This window comes from Cydia pomonella, chromosome 18 (genome assembly GCF_033807575.1).
Source record: "Cydia pomonella isolate Wapato2018A chromosome 18, ilCydPomo1, whole genome shotgun sequence".
NCBI classification, from domain to species: domain Eukaryota; kingdom Metazoa; phylum Arthropoda; class Insecta; order Lepidoptera; family Tortricidae; genus Cydia; species Cydia pomonella.
The window spans coordinates 9,615,855-9,637,257 of record NC_084720.1 but is presented as its reverse complement, the minus strand read 5'-3'; the positions used below and the strand labels follow the sequence as shown (position 1 = coordinate 9,637,257).

Here is a 21,403-nt window from a genome sequence, read left to right as displayed (position 1 = left end):
AAAATCCGTTCAGTAGTTTTTGAGTTTATCGCGAACATACAAACTGAGAAGTACAGTTACGTCTGAAAGTAATATATCGATACGAAAAATGTGCCAAAAATATGTATACACCACCTTAATATATGGGCAATAAAGTCGTGTATACATATTTTTGGAACTTTTTTGTATCCATATTTTCAGACGTGACCGTACTTCTCAGTTTGTATGTTAGTGATAAACTCAAAAACTACTGAACGGATTTTTCGCCAACTTTGGTCACATCAAGCGCTGCGATCGTTTTTGTTTTCCCGCCAAGCCCTCTGCACTCGGCCAATCCCCGACGATTTGCGATATAACTTGTTATGGGACGTTACTGCCACCGTTTTCGTAGCGCTACGCTCGTAGCCGATCCCAGCGTTTTCCCGCAGTGTAGAGGAAAGCGACTACGAACAGAGAACCCGCCGCGCGGGTATGTTAAAACAATAATTGGTTCCATTGGTAAAACCAAGGTGGACTTTTTCACTATGGTTTCGGATTTTTTGTGTAAATATTTATTATAGATTAAAAAGTTTTGCGTTTTAGGATTTATTGAATATCGCAGAGTGATTCAAAATATAAAATCGTTGTTATTAAATCAACTATTGTATTTATTTGGTAAATATACTGTTTTCTTATTAACGTTCATAGCGATTTCCCGGTGACATAGACACAACCGTTTGTTTATGAATGTCTCAATTTTTTTACAGCGATTTCAGCGGTCAAGAATAATTGAAATTCATGAATTTTGTATAATACTAAGTTATATAGATTGCTAAGAATATTTGATACTTGGTTCAAAGTATCAAAATTCTCAAGGAAACAGTGTCTTCCATTGGGCCTCGTCTATTATTCACCCCGCGCGAAGTGGCGAGAAACTAGTAAACTAGATAAGTTTTAAAAGGTGGAAGTTAGATGAATCTTGACTGCATAATGACATAGATTAAAACTTGTGGTCTGAAATTCATACTTTTGGATCAAGTGTGGAATTATTAATAAAAACCCTTCCTGTACACTGCGTGAATAATTAAAAACAACGGACAATGGTATGTAATTTATACTTTGTGTTTAATTCAGGTTTTCCGGGTCATGTTTTGTGAGGGTATGTTACACGGAATTCGAAATGTAGAACGTCATATTTCCTTGTCCGCCATTTTGAATTTTAAATAACCCGCATGAACAAATCGTGTTTCATTTTGTACGGGGTTTTGAATATTGTTATACGTTATTATTCGAATGCAATCAACGCGGATGATTAACGTACTTTGGTATAGTGGTATCGTTTAGTATCCATATTTTTTTCTAGCAAAACGAATTATGATTTCTTTGTCTAATTTTACGTTGTAAAGTATTTAATGTGATAGCTGACTAAGTCAAGTCGATCATTTCATTCATGTGGACTTATTCAGAAATTCTCATGCTTAACACACACACACACACACACACACACACACACACACACACATTATGTACACAGTATGTATTAGACTTTGTGCTGTTACGGGGTACGAAGTTTTAGGGTCGGCAACGCGCATGCTGAATACCTCTGGAGTTGCAGGCGTCCATAGGCTATGGAGACTGCTTACCATCAGGCGGGCCGTACACCTGTTTGCCACCGTCTAAGTATTAAAAAAATGTTAATTTTCCTTAATGTTAAAATAAACGTAAGGTGACAGTCTTGGTCTAGCGGACAAAATCGTAAGCAGTTACTCGTTAGATATATTTTTAATAGTAAGGCCAAAGATCTCGGCTCGAGAATACACTGTTTGTAACCTATTATTGAATATTAGTGACATGATTAACGCCCACCCGAAGCATACAATAATTCACATATGAGTCATTATATCTCAAGGGGAGTAATTAACACAAGCTGCCCTCTATCAATAACAGATTAGCATGTAAAAGCTAATGGCCTAATGGTCGTGTGTGCCAGTAATAGCCCAATAAATTGTAGACAATGCTGTAATCAAGTTGATACCCGATATCGTAGTGGGGGCATTTTTGTGCCTGGTTTGTGTGAAATTTCACACTGAAGATATTAATTACTAGGTATATGAAGAGGCGAATTGTTGTTGGTTATGTAATACATTAGGTACGGATTCACTTAGATATTGTAAGCTGAATTCGGGTCTAACTTTTAAACGTAATCAAGCTGAAATTTTATATAATTCGTATAATAGTAACAACGCGCTCAGTTAGATAATAGATAAAGAAAACTCAAGATCAGGATGCATGTACGTGTATAAAGTAATTATATCACCTGACGTGGTTAGCATATCCATGGTATTATAAATTTGACCCATACCAAACAAAAATCAATGTATGGTCTGCCAAAGAGTAATTCCTGAATGAGTTAGGTCCTGCCACAATCCTGTAGGCCAAATAAACTGTTCATAATATATTCAGATTCTAGTTTAAATGGTACAGCTAATAACGCATAGAGTTGAATAGATTGGCGGGACAAGTTGGTCGGGACTCAATAGGCCAAATTACACCTAACGTAAGTACTCCGTCGACCGCGGACGGTACGACGAACTTTGTACAAAGTAATCTACCGCACTTGTTTGTGTTAAAATGTTGCCTTCTTGATAAGGATCATGTAATTTATTAATATTGCCTTGTGTATCGAAAATATTTATTATATTTTGAGAGAAGTATTTCAGTTCAACGGTCTTTTTAAGCCAGTGGACGTACATATATGAAATACTTAATTGTTTTCTAAACACACACTGAATTTCCAATGCCCAGAGGCCGATTCAAATATACAAATTGATGTCAATGTGGCCTCATTTTAATATCACTTTCCCATGTTTCTCTTTGTATTTATATATTGGCGGCATTGGTGTGAGCGAGGTTCAAACCCCGGCTCGTACCAATGAGTTTTCAGAACTTATGTACGAAATATCATTTGATATTTACCACTCGCTTTTCGGTGAAGGAAAACATCGTGAGGAAACCGGACTAATCCTAACAAGGCCTAGTTTACCCTCTGGGTTGGAAGGTCAGATGGCAGTCGCTTTCGTAAAAACTAGTGCCTACGCCAAATCTTGGGATTAGTTGTCAAGCGGACCCCAGGCTCCCATGAGCCGAGGCAAAAACGCGAGGACAAAAAAGGACAACGCGAGGAAGAAGGTGTGAGCGAGATGCGCTGCGAGTACACTAATAATATGTAGATACATATTTATAGTTAGCCGCTCTGTTTGCACCTGACTTTTCCAAATCCACAGTTAAGTTTACTTGAATACTTCACTTTAAGTTTACTCCGTCGTCATCCCTAAGAACTATTGTTCTAAAGTCATTTTTTGTAACCCTAACCCTAACCGTTTTGTCCTAAAAGGTAATAGCCCTAATGCTCAGTCGTCAAAAACTAATTTGCCATAACGTAATGATTGTCCTAAAACTTACTTAGTCCTTAACTATCAATAATCCTCATTTTATTAGCCATAACATTAGTTTTAATAAAAACTTTTTACTATAAAATCACTTGCCATAAACATTTGGTCCTATGTTGCGGTTTACACAATTCCAACTGCGACCCTCACAAAAACAAACTGTTGTCAGAAAAGTGGGTTAAGTAGGTGGTTACTACTTCCCAAAAAGGAACTGTGTTGCCAGAAAAGTGGGTGAGGTTAGGTTAGATCTGCGACCTGTACAAAAACAAACTGTGGCCAGAAAAGTGGGTTAAGTTTGGGTAAACTGTTGACAGAAAATTAAATTACTTTAGGCCAGGGTAATAGATATTTATTTATTTTAAAATTTGAGTCAGTCAACAAGGCCCATATTACATATACATTATAGACTGACATACATATAAATTTCATAAACTTAACACATTGAGTGCCAGAAACCCGCTCGGCGGGCGCTCTGTTCGTTGTCGCTTTCCTCTACAAAGCGGGAAAACGCTAGAATCGGCTACGCGTGTAGTGCTACGTAAACGTAGGCAGTGAATGCGTTAAAAACTAAACACTAATTTGACGACAGAAGGGCGTGGCTCCTTATAATCGTCTTCTCTTGTATAGGATTCGGCAGTTTGCTCCGGGACCTCCAAAACACATCACCATTCGGCCGGGCCGGGTCGGGTGGGAAGGTCGGGGAAGGTGCTGTTAGGGAATAAGATATTAGGACATGAAGAGATGATACATTAGGACAAAAAATTACCCATACATGTTAGGACAGTCGTCATTAGGGCATATTAGCGTTAGGACAAATGATAATAGTGGAAAAAAGTGGGTATTAATACTGTTACTTCATTACTACACTGAACTTCAACCTTATCACTTTCACTCTATTTTGATTACTGAATTGACCGCATTGTTTCAGGAAAAAACTTATGTGCATAAATAACAAATAATGTACAATTACACTTCGTTATTTTTGCTCAAGTGCATGAAATAGTGTTCTGTGTTTAAACAGTTACCTCCAGTGTAAACACTCCAGCAACATATTTATGTGTATCGCAAAATTCACTTGTTTATGGCCAGTCCCTTTTACCACGGCTTAGTGATTTCTATACCGTTTGCCATGTTGGCTGCCCGGGCGGCCGGCAATTAGTTGCTGTCCCAAGCCCTGCTTAATGGTACATGGCACCTACTAAGAAAATCATGGGATCAAGTTAGCTGGTTAAGAGACTTTTGAGGTGTGAGAGGCTTTAGTTGGTTGCGGTTCGGCTTTTCGTTTAATCTGGGTAGATGGAAACTAGTGTGCTAGGTAAGTAGCTATTGTTTTACAAAGTAACAATTCCGTAGGCTTAATGATAACGTGTATTAGTTGCCTATTAAATTGGGACGCAAACCGAAATAACGATTAGTTTTATTCGTTATTATTGTAAGGTAATATGTTTACGTCATTTAAGTACCCAATAAAAACCATTTTACGAACCCCTTTCGCCTAAGTCGGTATTTATAAATTTTCAGGTGTTTTTACTGTAAAATACAATACCATACTATACAAATATAAGAATATTTGAGCAATGAAGATATTAACATGACATACAAATTAAGCACATAACTTAAACTATGGTAGACAACAGGCTGTCTTAACTAAATTACGACTGAAATCGGATTTGTAAGAATATTTACAGTTATCATGCAAACCAGTAATTGAAAGACAACTTTTTACTGTAAGTAAATGTTATCCAGCAGCAGCAGCATAACAGTTTTGACATTGTTTCCAATATAAATTATTTCTGATGAAATATTACCCATGCGTACTTCACGTTACATTCATAAATTAACGACCACATTTCGTAGAATTGAGAGTTCCTCTGAATGCAACTATAGGCAAACACCGCACGTAACATACTCCCTTCTTGTGTATTCGTCAAAGGTAAGGAATAACGAAAGCACTAGCTTAACATGGATCTGCCTTTACTTTTGTAACTGGGTCGCATCATTATTATCAATAGATAGAATTTGTTAAAGCTTTATCGGACACTTGATATCCCTGTCCGACGAATGCGATGACTTTGAAGAGTTTAGGTACATTGACAGGCTAGTGAAGTCATTTCACCTTTGTCTGGGACGTTCAGGACACCCGAATGTCAGTAAAATGTGTTTATTCATAAAATGTACGCCTCCGAACATAAATATCTTTAAAATTAATTGGATGTTAGCGTGCATTGAGTAATCTTTGTTAAATATTTATGAGTTTATTAGTTCTTCATTTACTACGTTCTATTTTGTTGGTATTTCGGCTTAAGGTTCGTCAGCCGTATAAGAGAGTTTTACGAGATCTTGACCTACACGTTGACATTTACCGTCACCAGGCCTTACAGAAATCTTGAAAATAAGGCGTCACGTTGGGTTTATAGGACTAAAAGGAGAAAAGAGTCAAGTACAATTGTGATTCAGATATCCAAACATGGCTAACTACTTTCATTATTAATTACTTAAGATCAAAGAAATTTGATTGTACCTAATTGAGAGGTAAAGTCAAAAAAAAATGCGCCCCTTAGTTTGACATCGAAAACAGATGGCGCTGTAGTGCGCCATCTCATTTACCTGTCAAATTTGAAGCACGAAATTGTGTAGATTTTACTCAATAAATGTATCTATGCATAAGACTATCTTAACAGTTCTGTTCTATGAGTATTGTGTGTTACTCATTTCCTCCTGCACTAACTTGATGCGTTTTTGGTTGGCTAGAAACCACTGGCAGAAAATACCTACCAAATTTATATCACACTGACGTGCTACGTGTAATGTTCAGATACAGACTGCCACAAGTTACTTTCTATATGAAAACATAACAAACGTGCAATAGGGAAAAATCAATAGTTTTAAATATGACTAGAACAGCATGTATGTTACCGTATCCAAAGTCAGTACTGAACTAAACAATGAGCAAGTAGAACAACGACCTACTTACAAATACCGACATACCTATAGCATCTCTCCGTACTATGTATCAGGGTGAAGATCTAAGACTCCGCAATATGCCGTAGATTGGTTGAAGTCAGTGAATTTCCGTACGGCTGGCTCATTAACTTGTTTACAATTCAGCCAGTGAGCCGCGCCCGCTGCACAAAGTGAACTACGCCGTTTGAGATTAAGGCTAATCTATATTAAGACCCTTAGTAACCCTAGTAACACGAGAATAAGACGGTTTTTAGGGTTCCGCACCTCAAAAACCAAAACAGAACCTTCACAGGATCACTTTGTTGTATGCTTGTCTGTCCGTCCGTCGTCTGTCAAGACCCTTTATGTATTTTTGCCAAAAACTTATATTAATATTAAATATTCTACTAGTGGCTCTGTGAGCTGTAGACCTCGTGAACACCCATAGCTCCGAATTTTTTTTAAAAACAATATAGGTAGTTTTTGTTAATTCAATTATTGAACCCGCTCGGTCGTGAATCAGTTGAGAAATACGACCTATGGCGAAGAAAAGGCGCACATACGAAAACAAAATTTTTGCCCAAGCTGAAACGGAGACGCTTCGCTCAGTCAATGAAATTTCAATTAAATTATTTACACTTATGATGTAAAGCTGTTACATTGACATAACAGTAATATTAAGTCCTAACTTAATTATGTTAATGTTGACATCTGTTGTCGCAAATCCGTTTAAGATTACTCTCTTGCTCCAAAAAAATTGGAAATTATTTTCATGTTCTTCGGATTGATTACAATTTTCGTTGCTTTTAGATTCGCTTTAGGGCAATATACTCGTTTCTCCCGCTCTCCCTGCTTCTCCTTTCATTAAGCGATTGCTAAAAACAGGTTTCGACGGCTTCGTTCGTCTTAAAATTTTATCATTATTAGCAATGCTCAAACTTTTATTCCTTTTCAGCTGGAGCCAGTTTTTTAAATTTAGTTTTAGTTAATTGTAGTTGTAGTTTTAGTTGATCTTTCCCCTTTTTAGGGTTTCGTACCCAAAGAGTAAACCGGGACCCTTTTACTAAGAGTCAGCTGTTCATCCGTCCGTCTGTCATCAGGGGCTAACAAACTGTGATAGTTAAACAGTTAACATTTTCACAGATGATGTATTTCTGTTGCCGCTATAACAACAAATACTAAAAAACAGAATAAAATAAGTATTTAAGGGATATAATAAAATAAATAATAAATTTCACATACAACAAACGTGATTTATTTGGTTTTATAGATAATGGTATGAGAACCTTCGTGCGCGAGTCCGACTCGCACTTGGCCGTTTTTTTAGTTTTATGAAGTTTTTTAAGTTATATTTTAATATTTATACTGAAATCGTATGTTGTGTAATAACTACTGAAATAAATTATGTTTGAATACCATACCATACCATACCAACTTGATAGAAAATTATCTTGCCAGAAAAAGTTTAAAATAATCACAAACTGATGGACCGCATCATAATTTCCACATCTATTTAAACATTTTAAACGTTATCACAGCTTTGCAGACTAGCTTCGTTCGTAGCAGCAGAATAGTAAAGCAAGCTAAGCGCCAAATAATTACCATCTTGTCTCATGGGCTTCACTATAATCCTTACACGAATATTATCTCATATCCTTCTAACACACACACAGATCTGATAACACAGATCTTACTTACCAGATAGAGCATTTACGATGATTCAAACTTACTTCTTCATGCGCACTAATATAAATGTGTCCGCGGCCGGCAAAACGTCCCAATTTATCATTTGCCTTAAGGATGCCTTGACAGGTTATTCGTATAAAGATACAAGCAAATCTCGTCCTTATGGTAAGCGACAAAGTGGGACCTTTGACTGGACTTCGCCACAAATAAACTTTGGAGGCCTGATGGGCCGCTCATTTCTTTAAAACTTGGAGGCTAATTCGAACGTATATTTTGATATCAAAATGATGTCATTTTTTTGTCATTTCGCGTGCATTTCGCTCATACTTGTTCTGTACATGTATTGGCTCAAGCGAGACGCACGGGTAAAATAATATCATTTTGACATCAAAACGTAAGTTTGTATTGGTCTCCTGTACGCGCGTAAATTTATTCTAGTGAAATAATTTTCACTAGAATAAATTCTTCAGTTCTTGAAGTAAATTGAAGCCGATGCGAATGACAAAATTGTATAGGTTACGATTTAGTGCTGCGGCTTGCGGAATGACAAAAAAAGTATAAGAGCATTTGTAGTCGCGAGTCTTCGTACGAGCACGATAAACTAAGTCTGTAAACTGATACATGATAGATGATAATCGCATTTTAAAATGTACTAGATATATGTTACTTAAAGTTACTTGGTTAAAGCGCATATTTAAACCTCGTTAGTAACTCATATCACTAATTTACTTGTCTTCTAAATCTATGGGAGGTCGTCCAGGCAACTAGGTCCGGAGTCTCAAAACCAGTGGGGCCATAAAACTAGCCATGCTTATTATGACGACGCCAGGTCAGTTTGCTTTACGATCCAGTTTATTACTATGTTTGCCTTGACTAGTAAAATATTTTTTGCTTTCAGGTAATAACCTTCGAATGCTGGTTTCGTGGGCCACTTTACAGTGGCGAGGTATAGTATGAAGTTACGGTGCATTCAGGGTAAAACAATGTTCCGAAACGATGATGATTAGTCAAAACTACGTATTTAATCTTATATTGGTGATAAAGATAGTGCATCAGTTAGAAATCGTTACTATTTTAGATACATTTTTGCTTTAAGTATGTTTTTAGGGTTCCGTACCAAAAAGGTACAAAGGTACCATTATGGTGAAACTGTCTGTCCGGCCGTCTGTCTGTCTCTCACTCGAGAATCACTTAAGCTATCGATTTGAAATTTGGAATAGTTATACACAACGACCCAACCCAGACGCATTGAAAGTTTTTACTTATATATTTTTTTCTAATAACTATGGAAAATGCCCAATATGAAGAGTGGGCAAAATTTCATAGTCTTAGTGAGTAGGACAAGTAGGATATCATTTGAAAGAGCTCAAATGAAACATTCCAAAACAATTTTTTATTATTTTTTCATAGTGGAAAAAAAAAATTATAAAGAAAAAATGGAAAAAAACACCCCCCCCCCCCCAAAGTCCTTATCTCCAAAGTTTACCGATGAAAAATTATGACATTTTTATATAATATTAAAATTACTATAAATTTTACAGGAAAAATATAATCAGATCTCAATCTTGACAACTTTTTTTTATTAACAAAAAACATTTACGAATTCAGTTTGCAATTTAACCAACTTGATGTGTGTTTATTACACTTGAAATTTCTATGAGATTACATTAAAGACCTACCTACCTTTCAAATAAAAGAATAATTTTTGAAATCTGTTCACATGACAGAATTATCCTCGAAAAACCAACATACATTACATCGCGCAAATTAGTTAGACAGTTTGCCGATAGATGGCGCTGGGCACAATTATATTTATAGGTACTTCTGATCAAAATCTTTCGCTTTTATAATCATACGAGATAATTCAAAGTTTGTACGGAACCCTCGGTGCGCGAGTAAAATGAACTCGCACTTCGCTGGTTTTTTTTTCTCACAACTTTTTCGGTAAATATGTTAATATATGAATGAATGACTGCGTAGCGTAAGTATTATGCCATCTAAATGATATTGGAGCGTCTAAAAATATACGGTCACGTAAATATTTGATCAACTACGTATATTGCATGCAATTTGGAGGTTTAAATTGAATACGCTTTAATTTAGACGAATACATTCAAAACGTTATTTACATGTGCTTAGCCTATATTCGTGGGATCATAGATACGCCTACGCGTTTATTTTAGTTTACCCGGTAGAATTATTAAGTTGATGGCTTATTCCATAGTGAAATTTTCATATCAGGCTGTACTAAATCTATTATTAGCCACACATTGAATAATTTAGTTTTATTGTTACTGCGTAAACGGGTTTACGCGTGGGAGCTCTACGAAGGTCTGAAAGTGTACGTCCACTAGCTACGGACGGCGTAGCACTAGATTTTTTTGGAAGCGCTACAATCTACACTTGGATTTTGCGGAATGGGCTTTATAATACATACAATAATTTTAAAATCCAATTTTTGTCTTATTTTAAAGAGGCCACTATTTAAAAATGCGAAATCTTTTATCTCATTTCTTCAATCATTTGTGTAACCGTAATACACAGTATACGGAAATATGATAATACAATAACAAAAAAACATTGAGACATTTTTTTTCTATTAGGATCGATAAAAAAAATCACAGAAAATTTCACATTTAAGAAACGTAGCTTATTTTTCAAAGAAACGAGAGTAGACACCATGTTGTTGCCTTTTTTTCAATATGTTTATGTATTCATATTTGTTTTTTATTTTTTACGTTGAATGCAGGATTCGATCTTATACACATTTTGTAATTTTCAAGTGTTGGTCATTTGTAGAACTACGGAAAACCGAATAAGCATGCCTTAACAGATATTTCTTTTCCTGCAAGGCAGAGTCATATTCTAATAAGCCAGGAACATTACTGTGGGTTTATAGCACATTTTCACTTAACACTCGTCGGTATATTCTCTTTGAAAGTTATTTTACTGCGCCGTCTGGCCAATGTGAATTATTTAGAATACGACTCGAAAGATAGGGCATTAAAATTTCACTGCAACTGAACTGGATTTGAGACTTTATGCCTGAAGTATAAGTTAGTTCCATTGTGGAGGAATGTGACTAATAAAATAGTCTAAACGAATTTATTTCACTTAAGTAAAATAAATATAGATGGGGATATCCCTCGCTATATACAGACGGTTCGTGATAAATGAATACCGTTGATTACGGTGTTGAAGGTCTGCGTCCGACTGATATGTAATATTTTAGGAACAAAAATATTCATTATTAGGGGTAATTACCCCTTGCTCGTACATTTCATTAATGTGTCAAAAGTATCAACGTGTTGGCTTCGGCTCCGCGCACGCGTCTCGAATGGGAAAGACATACAAATAATAATAATAAATACCTACATCCTCCATCCACTAACCAGATACTTCTGAGTCTGAGTTAGGTAGTGGCATTTTAAAATATTTATTTAAACTTTATTTAACAAAACACAAATAGTGAACTTAATTCCATCTGGCTGTCCACCAAGTGTGCCTGTCAGTCCAGTCGTGTAACAAATGATGCATATGAGTCATGTTCTCTGATAAACATTTGACTATCACCTCTATCAGAGCCAAAGTCATGAACAAAATTAACATAACTGTCGTAATAATTGTATTTCCATTATTGAGCCCACATGGTTTAAGATCTTAATACGTGGGCCATCTGTCACAGAGGCCATTTGCATTCAGTGTGGCCAACGTAACAATGTCATTGATATGTAGATGCATCGCCACAAACGCATCAGTCACGCTTTGCGAAGATAACACATTTGGTTGGTTATTTGTCTTCGGAGCGTGTGCACAATCGTAATGCCAAATGAAATGGACTTGCTTTGCTAATTTTAGTAAAGAGAGTCATATTCTGATTATTATGTCCAATGACCCAACACATGCGAACGGAACGCACTGTTTTCGTAAAACTGTACCTATTCTTCACAGTAAAATAAACCTTTATGAGGAAAAACCTGTTATAACGGTTGAGGCCTCAGGTTGATAATAGGCGGTCTTATTACTACGATCTTTTCAGGCAATTTGTAGACAGCCTTTTGGGTAAATCAATATGAATCAAAATTAAAAAGTAGTACGTATATCTTCTCTTGCTATTGAAAAATGGTTTATGATATTGAATACTGACTTAACTTGCAGGTCTGCTATTATTATGTAAATAGTTATTAGTATATATCCAAAATAGGTTTCTCCACTTAATTATAATAAGTAAACTTAAATAATTCTTGAAACTCCAAGATTAGGCGAAGCCTACCGTTCTAAAGCTCTCGAATGAAACGAATCCATCTCCAGAAGTATTTACTAACCGTAATGTGACTCAAAATAAACTGAATCCCAATTGAATTTTATACTGGCGATTAGCTTTTAAAGCGATTTTCCCTTAGCTAGATAATTTCAAGTCGAGGCTCCATTATCGTAGACCTTTGTAATCGAATTAATTTTATTGGTACCGAGCGCTTAATACCTACAAGTGGAATTATAATAATTAATTCTACCCAATTAAAATTGCCTGTGTTCGCTTCATAAACGAGGCGTTTTTTATAAATACCTTTTCCATTTACTTTAATGGCATTACGATTCAAGAGTTATGTTACTTTTAATTGTTATATATTGCTGTTTGTTCTATTCGTTATTCTTATTTTTCTAACTTTAGTTACTGTTGTTTAATCGTAGAGAAGATTAATTTTCAAGATTTCATTCTCTTGACCCTATTCCTTAGGTATTTAACATTTCAGTTAAATAATACTGAAAATCTTAATCCACTCTTTATATATACTTTTGTCGGTCGTTTAACTAAATAAGTAAATAAATAATTATTATGGGACAATTTTATTCAAACCAAACCAAAATAAGGCTTGTATTGTACCCACAACACACTAGTCGTAGATATAGATAAATACTTAAATACGTAGAAGACATCCATAACCCAGGCACAAAATTCTGTGATGTTGTATCAAATAAATGCTCTCACCAGGATTTCAACCCGGGATCTCCTGCTTCGTAGGCGCCTAGGTGGGGTCATTACCGTTCGAACTCGTTTTTGACAATCTTATTTCGATTGTCAAAGAAAACAAAACCTTTGTTGTTAAAAAGCGACCTTAAATAAATATAAAAAAAAAACTTTTCATTGTTTCAAAAACGTAATGAAGTCTCAGTTAAAGCAATGAATGCGGTAGAATGCTCTATTCATTTTATTTTCATGGAAATGGCAAACGAGCGAGCCACCCAACCTAATGACAATATAATTTCACTTAATACAGTTTTAAATCCACTAGACCTTTGCGACGAATGGGGGGTAATTGCCGGCACTGTGAGGACATTAAAGTGAATATGGGCGAAAATAATATGTAATGGAGGTTTCCAGCAACTTGCGTAAGTTATTAGGCTCTTAGTCGCAAAAATATTAAGCCCGCTACGTTCGCAAAAGGTGACGATTTTGACAAATTCTCTATTACTAAACGCGTGCTAAAGTTTATGGGTCATCTGTTAACAATTTCTGTTTCTGTGATATCAGATGAATAGCTAAAGTGGGTAGAAATGTATATCTTATCTTCCAGGAGCTCTGAAACTGTCACCCGCTGACCTTTCTCACGAACCGGTGACAGGTAAATCGATACGTACCGATGTCATTATTAAAAGGTAACTCTAATAAATTCTGACATTTTACGCCAATGCCCATAGCGTGAATTTGGGAAGAGTATCTTGTATCAGTTGTATCGCCGTGGTATTGGAAATATTAATAATTATTCTAAAAAGTATATATATAGATATTTGGCTAAATCAGTGGTAGGCAAAGCATGGCCCTCCCATGATAAAAGTTTGCCCACCGCTGGGCTAAATAGTTAAATAGCTGTTGCTACATTTGAGTTTAGTTGCTAAACGAAAACTATTAAAGTCTTTTGTTATTGTTTATCTATTTTTTATGAAAGTACTAAGGAACGATTTACTTATCTTTGTGAAACAGAAACATCACTCTTGTCACTGATAGATCATATTCATGACAAATCCAGATCATACACACAACCTCTTATTATGCTCACAATAAGCCTTCCAGATTAATTCAAGACATTTCCTCAGACAGAAACATCTCTTTTGATACTGGCAGATCATTATCCATCACAAATTCAGATGAAATTCTTAACCTGAAATTACAATTAGGTACGTAGAACACGTCCGTAAAATATGTTTATAAAACGTCTTAAAACCTACGTCTCACGCCCTACTTTCATGTTAACCTAACCACAAACATCGAATACCGTCTTTCGACACAGCGTTCGACAACCGGACGCGTATCGAGATTATCCATTTCCCTGCGATAAGTGAGAAGTTTTCCGCTCCTAGATTAAATATTGCACCCCGTTTGCCCCCCGCGGCGACTGAGTAATGTACCAGAATGCATGTTTGGCAAAAATACATTTAGTTCCCTTGGAACTTGTGAAATGTCGGTGCTAGTCGATAAATCAGGGGTTTTGGTAGTTCTCGAATTTAAATTCATTTACCAGTTTGTAATGCTGTCGGTGTCGATTTTCAGGAACTAGTGTTGTTAAATAGATCGAGTTCCGAAAATTAAATACTAAGTAATGTGTATGTGCATGTCTTTAATTAATGTTAAAAAGAGATAATCTGAAATGATTTCAATCAATTTACAGTTCATTAACTACTATAACAATGACGCTCCAGTTATTGTTTACAAATATTTATGATAACAACCTAAATTCCTGGTTTCATGTAAGATAAACTCATTTGCCGTAATAATATAATATTTTATTTAGGAGAAGTTAACTGGGACACTGTAGAAAAAAGTCGCTTTTACGATACCCTTTGCGTGAAGTGATATGAATTCAGCTCAATATATCACTGGCACCCTGTTGAGACCGATTTTCACCACAGGAGCGATTCCAGAATAATTCCACTCCATTACACCTAGCTATGTGACGACATCCTGCCGATTTTGTAGCACGAATATTCAATTATGCGGTGTCGTATGTCTAACGATTTACAGCAATTGCATTCGGATACACCCCCTCCGGGTACCGATTGCTAGAGTTTTCCATGATAACTGGATAAAATATATATTTTAATAAAATGTTCACGCTTTGACGCTTTATAATTTTTATTTTACTTATTTTTTATGGTAGAGGAGGCAAACGAGCAGACGGATCACCTGATGGTAAGCGATTACCGCCGCCCATGGACACCTGCAACACCAGAGGGGTTGTAAGTGTGTTGCCGGCATTTAAGATGGGAGTACGCTGCGATGGGATGGGATGGGAGTAATTGCGTTACTTGCGATAGTTAATGCGGTGGTTTGTGGTAAATAAGCGTAATGTACTGCAGACTATTCCCCGTTAATCATCATGATGATTTCTATCCATGACTTCATCAGCTTCGTGGGCTAAGTGATGTTATATTTGCATGATGTTCTTTTAGTTCCTGCATTTTATGAACACTGTGAAGTTATTCAAGAAAACAGGAATTTAATTAAAATATTCAATTTATATCATTATTATAAACATTCCTTTCGCAATTAAACCTGCACAATCATCACCAAGAAAATAAGGGGCAAGGAATTCTCACTTTAGGTGGTATTTAGTTTATTTAACTAAGCCACAGGAGCAAACTAACAGAGTTCCATTCCTCCTTGTGTTTTGGCTCAGTAGCCATGCCTACTGACCACAGATCACTTCATCACTCACTGGATGGAGAAACCATGCTTTTACTTTACCACTCATTGGCTCTACCGTACCAATTTTGTATGAAAACACAACTGCTCATTTTATTTGCGTCCAAGTTTTCAACCTTTAAGCGTCCTCTTCTCATTCTTTGTGCTCGTAACTCGAGACATGATATATTTTGTAAGGCAGTCACTTAACTGGCTAGACTTACAGGCCAATTCGAATGTACACTGACATCAGAATGATGTCGTAAATGATGATGATATAAATGACGTTTTTATACTTCATGTAATACTAGCAGATACATTAGCGATTCTGGGTTGCGTTACTAACGTTAATAAAGTTTTAATGTAAAATTTACCCCAATAACAGACGTACTTTCTCAAGTTTTTTCCTATTAAAACTCCAGGTCGAATTCGGAATTTGTGGCCAATTCAGTAAATATTAAAATTAGTTCACTAGTAACACCATAATCCAGAGTCTTTAGGGGTAATCTATGCTACCAACATACGAGGCTGCTCTAGAAAATATTATGGCCGTTTGGCTACAGATACGGCCAAAGCTGGCACAGCGCCACGCTGCAGAATCCAAGCCTACGACGAATTCCTTCTAGGATAAATTAATCCCAAAACCCCACTTACCATCGAGCTCGTTAACATACTCGAGATTCGGGAATTCAAAATCGATTCTGGCTCAAGTTATTTTAAGAAAACAATCTCGAAAGAGTTAAAAAGCAAATTATAAATTCCGTTCCCGGAAGATGAGATGAATAAATTGAAACAAAAGTTTTTTGTTTCTCCGATTTGCTTTCGTAACTTTCTGGCAGAGTGCTACGGCCTTAATCTGAATTGTTGGGCATGCCGAATAGTTTTACGAGGAAATCTTTATTGCACTAGCTTAATTTCGCTGAACTATGTGCCGGGATAAATGAATTTATTACGCGATGCAGATGCTCGTAAACGGAGCTGATGCTACCTGGGAAAACTTATGTGTACGTTTATAATTACGATCAGGCTTACGGCTATATGCTGTGCAAATTAATCGTAACTTAATTTGAGTTACGGAGTGCGCGTGAGCGGGATTCAAAGTAAACTATTTACTCTTGAATACAATGTTTTAATACACAGGTCACTAGATAAGTTTTGCAATAGACAAATATGAAACAAACAGGGTGGCCTATCACATATACTTTTTAAAAGTATATTTAAGATTGGCTGGAAAACATTTACTTTCTTTTAAAAAATATATGTGATAGGCCACCTCATTGTTTCATATTTGTCTATTGCAAAACTTACGTAGTGACCTACGTATGACCATCATATCTTTATCAGCTTGTAAAAGTTACAATGGCACTCTAGCACTATAGACTCACGGCTCGATTCGAACTTTAAGATACGAGTACGTCAAATATTAGGTCTAGATACAATATGGATCGGATATGTGTATGTTGACACTGATAACCGATCCATATCATATCTAGACCTAACATTTGACGTATCTTAAAGTTCGAATCGGGCCGTTAGACTAAGCAAGTGAAACCCTGAAAAGCTACCAAATAAATAAAAAGTTAAAATATGTTATACACATTTCTGTTAATTCGGAACTACGATGATTTTAAAGGATAGATTTGCTTAAGTAAATAAATTACGACAACTATGTATAACACATTTTCTAAAATACTGCTATAAATAACAAAACAAATGAAAGTTTATTTACGTTTACATAAAGCAACATTCATCCAATTTATTTACTCCGCCACAGCAAACAATGCATGTTAATTATTACTCAACTGTCCTGCTTTTACTGTCGTAACCCATATACTTTTAAATTTTAATTGCTTTTAAAACATCAGAGCTTCGCTTTACTTTAGTACGCGACTGTCTATTAAAGTTACACAATCTCTGTTACAGAATCAAGAGAAAACCTCTTCGAAGTTGCAAAAATACAGGCTTTTAATGATGTTAGTTTTTGTCAATATTTTATTGTTTTGCGAGCTATTTCGGTCAGTAGAAAAATCCAGCAATTTAAAAAAAAAATAGGCGCAAAGGGTTGCCCTTCCACAGAAAATTACAATTTCGTGCCTTTATCTAACGAGAAAGTGCGTTTATATTAACATGTTTATACTCATTATAGTTATTAGGTATAGATAATTCATAGACTTACTTTTCATACTCATCAATGCTCACTTCCGACACAACAGAAATATTTCACCTATTTCAAAGTCACACTATTATTTTCGGAAAATACTGTTTAAGAAACTAAGGATAGACTGCCAAAATCATACGTTCAAATGTTTATTGCTGTTTATAATTAGACACCAATATCTAAGCTCCACTTTGAATTAGTAATCCCGTTTTGCCATTTTTGCTCACGTTCCCGATGTCACTCACTGTGTAGAAGCAACACTGAAAGTGAATTAAACCGGATGATCGCAGAAGCATCACAAATTGCACCCGTCTCGGAAATGGCTTTCTGACGCATTCCGGAAGAGCAGTATTTGACACGCTATTTCGCACCATGATGACTGGTTATTGTTAGTGGTGTTCAATAGAAATGAGAACAGAATCTAAATTATGCACGCTTAAATCTTTTATACATTTTGAAATCTTGGTTTCTTAAGCGGTCCATAGACTGTCCCTTTTTTAAATACATTATTAAGACATTGCGTTTATTGTTTATAGTTCTAAATATTTTATCAAAAAAAAAATTAACATTCAAATTATAATATTTATGCATATTAAATTATCGCTTTAGCAGTCGAGTCATAAACGTGCGGGAAAATCGCCGTATTTTGTGTGGACAAAAGTTTAGGTTTTGGTATACATTTTTCTAAGAATTTCACCACAACTTGTAAGAAAGAGAAGATTTTAACATGCCTATTGGGATAAACTAAAAAAAATGTTTGTAAAGTCCGTTTATTTTATTATGTGTGTAGTAAAAAATGGTATAACAGGATGAATTCTACATTTCTAACCTGACCGGATCCCGTGCAGCGTTGCACCAGCTCCCGGCAAAATTAATAGTCAACAATAATGCACCCATAAATCAGCTCTGATGTCGACAAATTGCAAAACACGCACTATATCAATGATTAACGACATGCCAAACCAACATTAGTGCAACCTGCTAGCTGCTATCTCATTCATTCTACTATCATGCAGATTAAGACAGACTGAGATAGAACGGTAGTTTCGATTTTAGTTTTGCGGCTGCACGGGTGTCGTTTCCATCCTTTATTGAACATGGATGAGTCGAAATTCAGACCAACCAGCTGCGCTCTCTGAATACGAACAGTTGTCACGAATCTTGAAATCAAGTTACATAAGTTAGCTCTAATGGTGGACTCGCCCGCGCGGGCACAACTAATAGGAATAATTTATCTGACTAGCAGCTACGGTTACTTTCTCAATCTCATATCATATCTATATTGCAACATTTCGAAAACGAACTTTATTTAATCTATTGTTAGTTGGATTTTCTCTGCTCCACAGTAAGTTGTGATGTTTGAAAACTTTACCTGTGCGTTTCGTCGTTCATATTATGGTAAATTATGTTGAAACGTGGAGGGCGGAAAGTTTAAACAGAATGAATGGTAATAGGATCAATCACTGTTAACCAATGGAAATGTTATTAATTGCGATTATCGATTCAGTTCCATCAGCTGAGCGGTAATGGTTTCTCATATTAAGGACCAGTTTACATTAATTACAAATTTAAGTCACAGCAAATATGTAACGACTATAAATCACATACGATCTTTTACATTATTTTGCTTTCATAAGTAATATAAACGAATGTTTTAAAAGCGTTTTTAATAATTATCACTAAAAAGACACGTCAAGATTGTTTACCTTTTTTCTAATGCTAAAAACGAACTATACACTCATATCATAAACTCTATAGGTATGATGCCTTCAAAAATAAAATAAAAAATCTATAAATAATAGCCAACATCTGTGAAAATGTTGTAATTGCTTCATTATTATATCAAAATCGATTGTAATGACATTCAAATTTCGAATACCTGAAAAAAAGCAATTTGATTTGACCCCTATTCTAATATCAGCCGAGATGACGTTTTATTCGAAATGAAATGTCAATTGCATACAATTTTGACAAATCTCGCATATTAGTTGGTACTTGGTATCGAACGATATGGCAATCGGCCCCCGCTTCTATTTTGTCTCTGAATTTAAAAAAAAACTACGGTGCGTGACATGTTTTCATCACAGACATATCAAACGCTTCGCTTGACAGACAAATGAAGTGTGCGAAAGGGAAGCCATCACGTATATGAACATCCCATGAGTGCGAAAGAGACAGACTACTTATGAGAAAATGTGACCATTTTTAGGGTTCCGTAGCCAAATGGCAAAAAACGGAACCCTTATAGATTCGTCATGTCCGTCTGTCTGTCCGATTGTCACAGCCACTTTTTTCCGAAACTATAAGAGCTATACTTTTCAAACTTGGTAAGTAGATGTATTCTATGAACCGCATTAAGATGTTTACACAAAAATAGAAAAAAACATTCCCCATACTTAGAACTGAAACTCAAGAAATCTATTTTCATCAAACCCATACGTGTGGGGTATCTATGGATAGGTCTTTAAAAATGATATTGAGGTTTCTAATATCATTTTTTTCTAAACTGAATAGTTTGCGCGAGAGACACTTCCAAAGTGGAAAAATGTGTGCCCCCCCCCCCCACCGTAACTTCTAAAATAACAGAATGAAAAATCAAAAAAATATATATGATATACATTGCCATGCAAACTTGCACCGAAAATTGGTTTGAACGAGATCTAGTAAGTAGTTTTTTTTTAATACGACATAAAATTTAAAAAAAAATTTTTTTCATCAAACCCATACGTGTGGAATATCTATGGATATATATATATGGATATATATGGATATATATATATGGATGGTCTTCAAAAATAATATTTAGGTTTCTAATATAATTTTTTTCTAAACTGAATAGTTTGCGCGAGAGACACTTCCAAAGTAAAAAAAAGTGTCCCCCCCCCTGTAACTTCTAAAATAACAGAATGAAAAATCAAAAAAAAAAATATTATATACATTACCATGCAAACTTCCACTGAAAATTGGTTTGAACCAGATCTATTAAGTAGTTTTTTTAATACGTCATAAATGGTACGGAACCCTTCATGGGCGAGTCCGACTCGCACTTGGCCGCTTTTTGAGTTAGAAGTCGGCCAAGAACATATTGTCGTATTTTATGGTGTGAAAAATATAAGAGAATCAGAAAGAAAACTATTAATTAAGTAATTTTGTGAAGATGGTGTCATGTTGTGTGCCGGATTGTAGTGTTTCAGGGCCAAATAACCCAGGAAAATACTCATTCATATCTGTATCAATAACTTGTTGGTATATTAGTAGGTATGGATTTAGTTGTTCACAAGACATCATTAAGATACTTATAACCTACTATAATCTTTATAACCGACTTAAAATAATAACGATTGTTATAATACCTTTATTGAAGGTGCACATGTTTAGCGGTAAATTTAAACTTCACTTTCCAACTCAGTTCTTACATTTTAGCCACTTTTTTCCACGGCTTTGCGCTAACACAAGGAAACACAAGACAGCGTATAATTGTACATAGCGTATACACACCCAACGCAACTTGTCAGTAGAAAGAGGCAC

At 35.6% G+C, this 21,403-nt stretch overlaps 2 protein-coding genes across 3 annotated transcripts in view; one reads left to right on the top strand and one right to left on the bottom strand.

Annotated features, from left to right (window-relative positions):
* Window positions 1–20,434, bottom strand: part of LOC133527607 (uncharacterized) — a 65,349-nt gene extending 44,915 nt beyond the window's left edge. The window contains exon 1 of the mRNA XM_061864687.1: window positions 17,894–20,434. The gene's annotated coding sequence lies outside the window, so the exon portion shown is untranslated. The remainder of the gene's footprint in view (window positions 1–17,893) is intronic.
* The window catches only part of LOC133527592 (semaphorin-1A), a 533,145-nt gene that overhangs the window by 155,009 nt on the left and 356,733 nt on the right, over window positions 1–21,403 (top strand). The gene's annotated exons all lie outside the window — the stretch shown is intronic.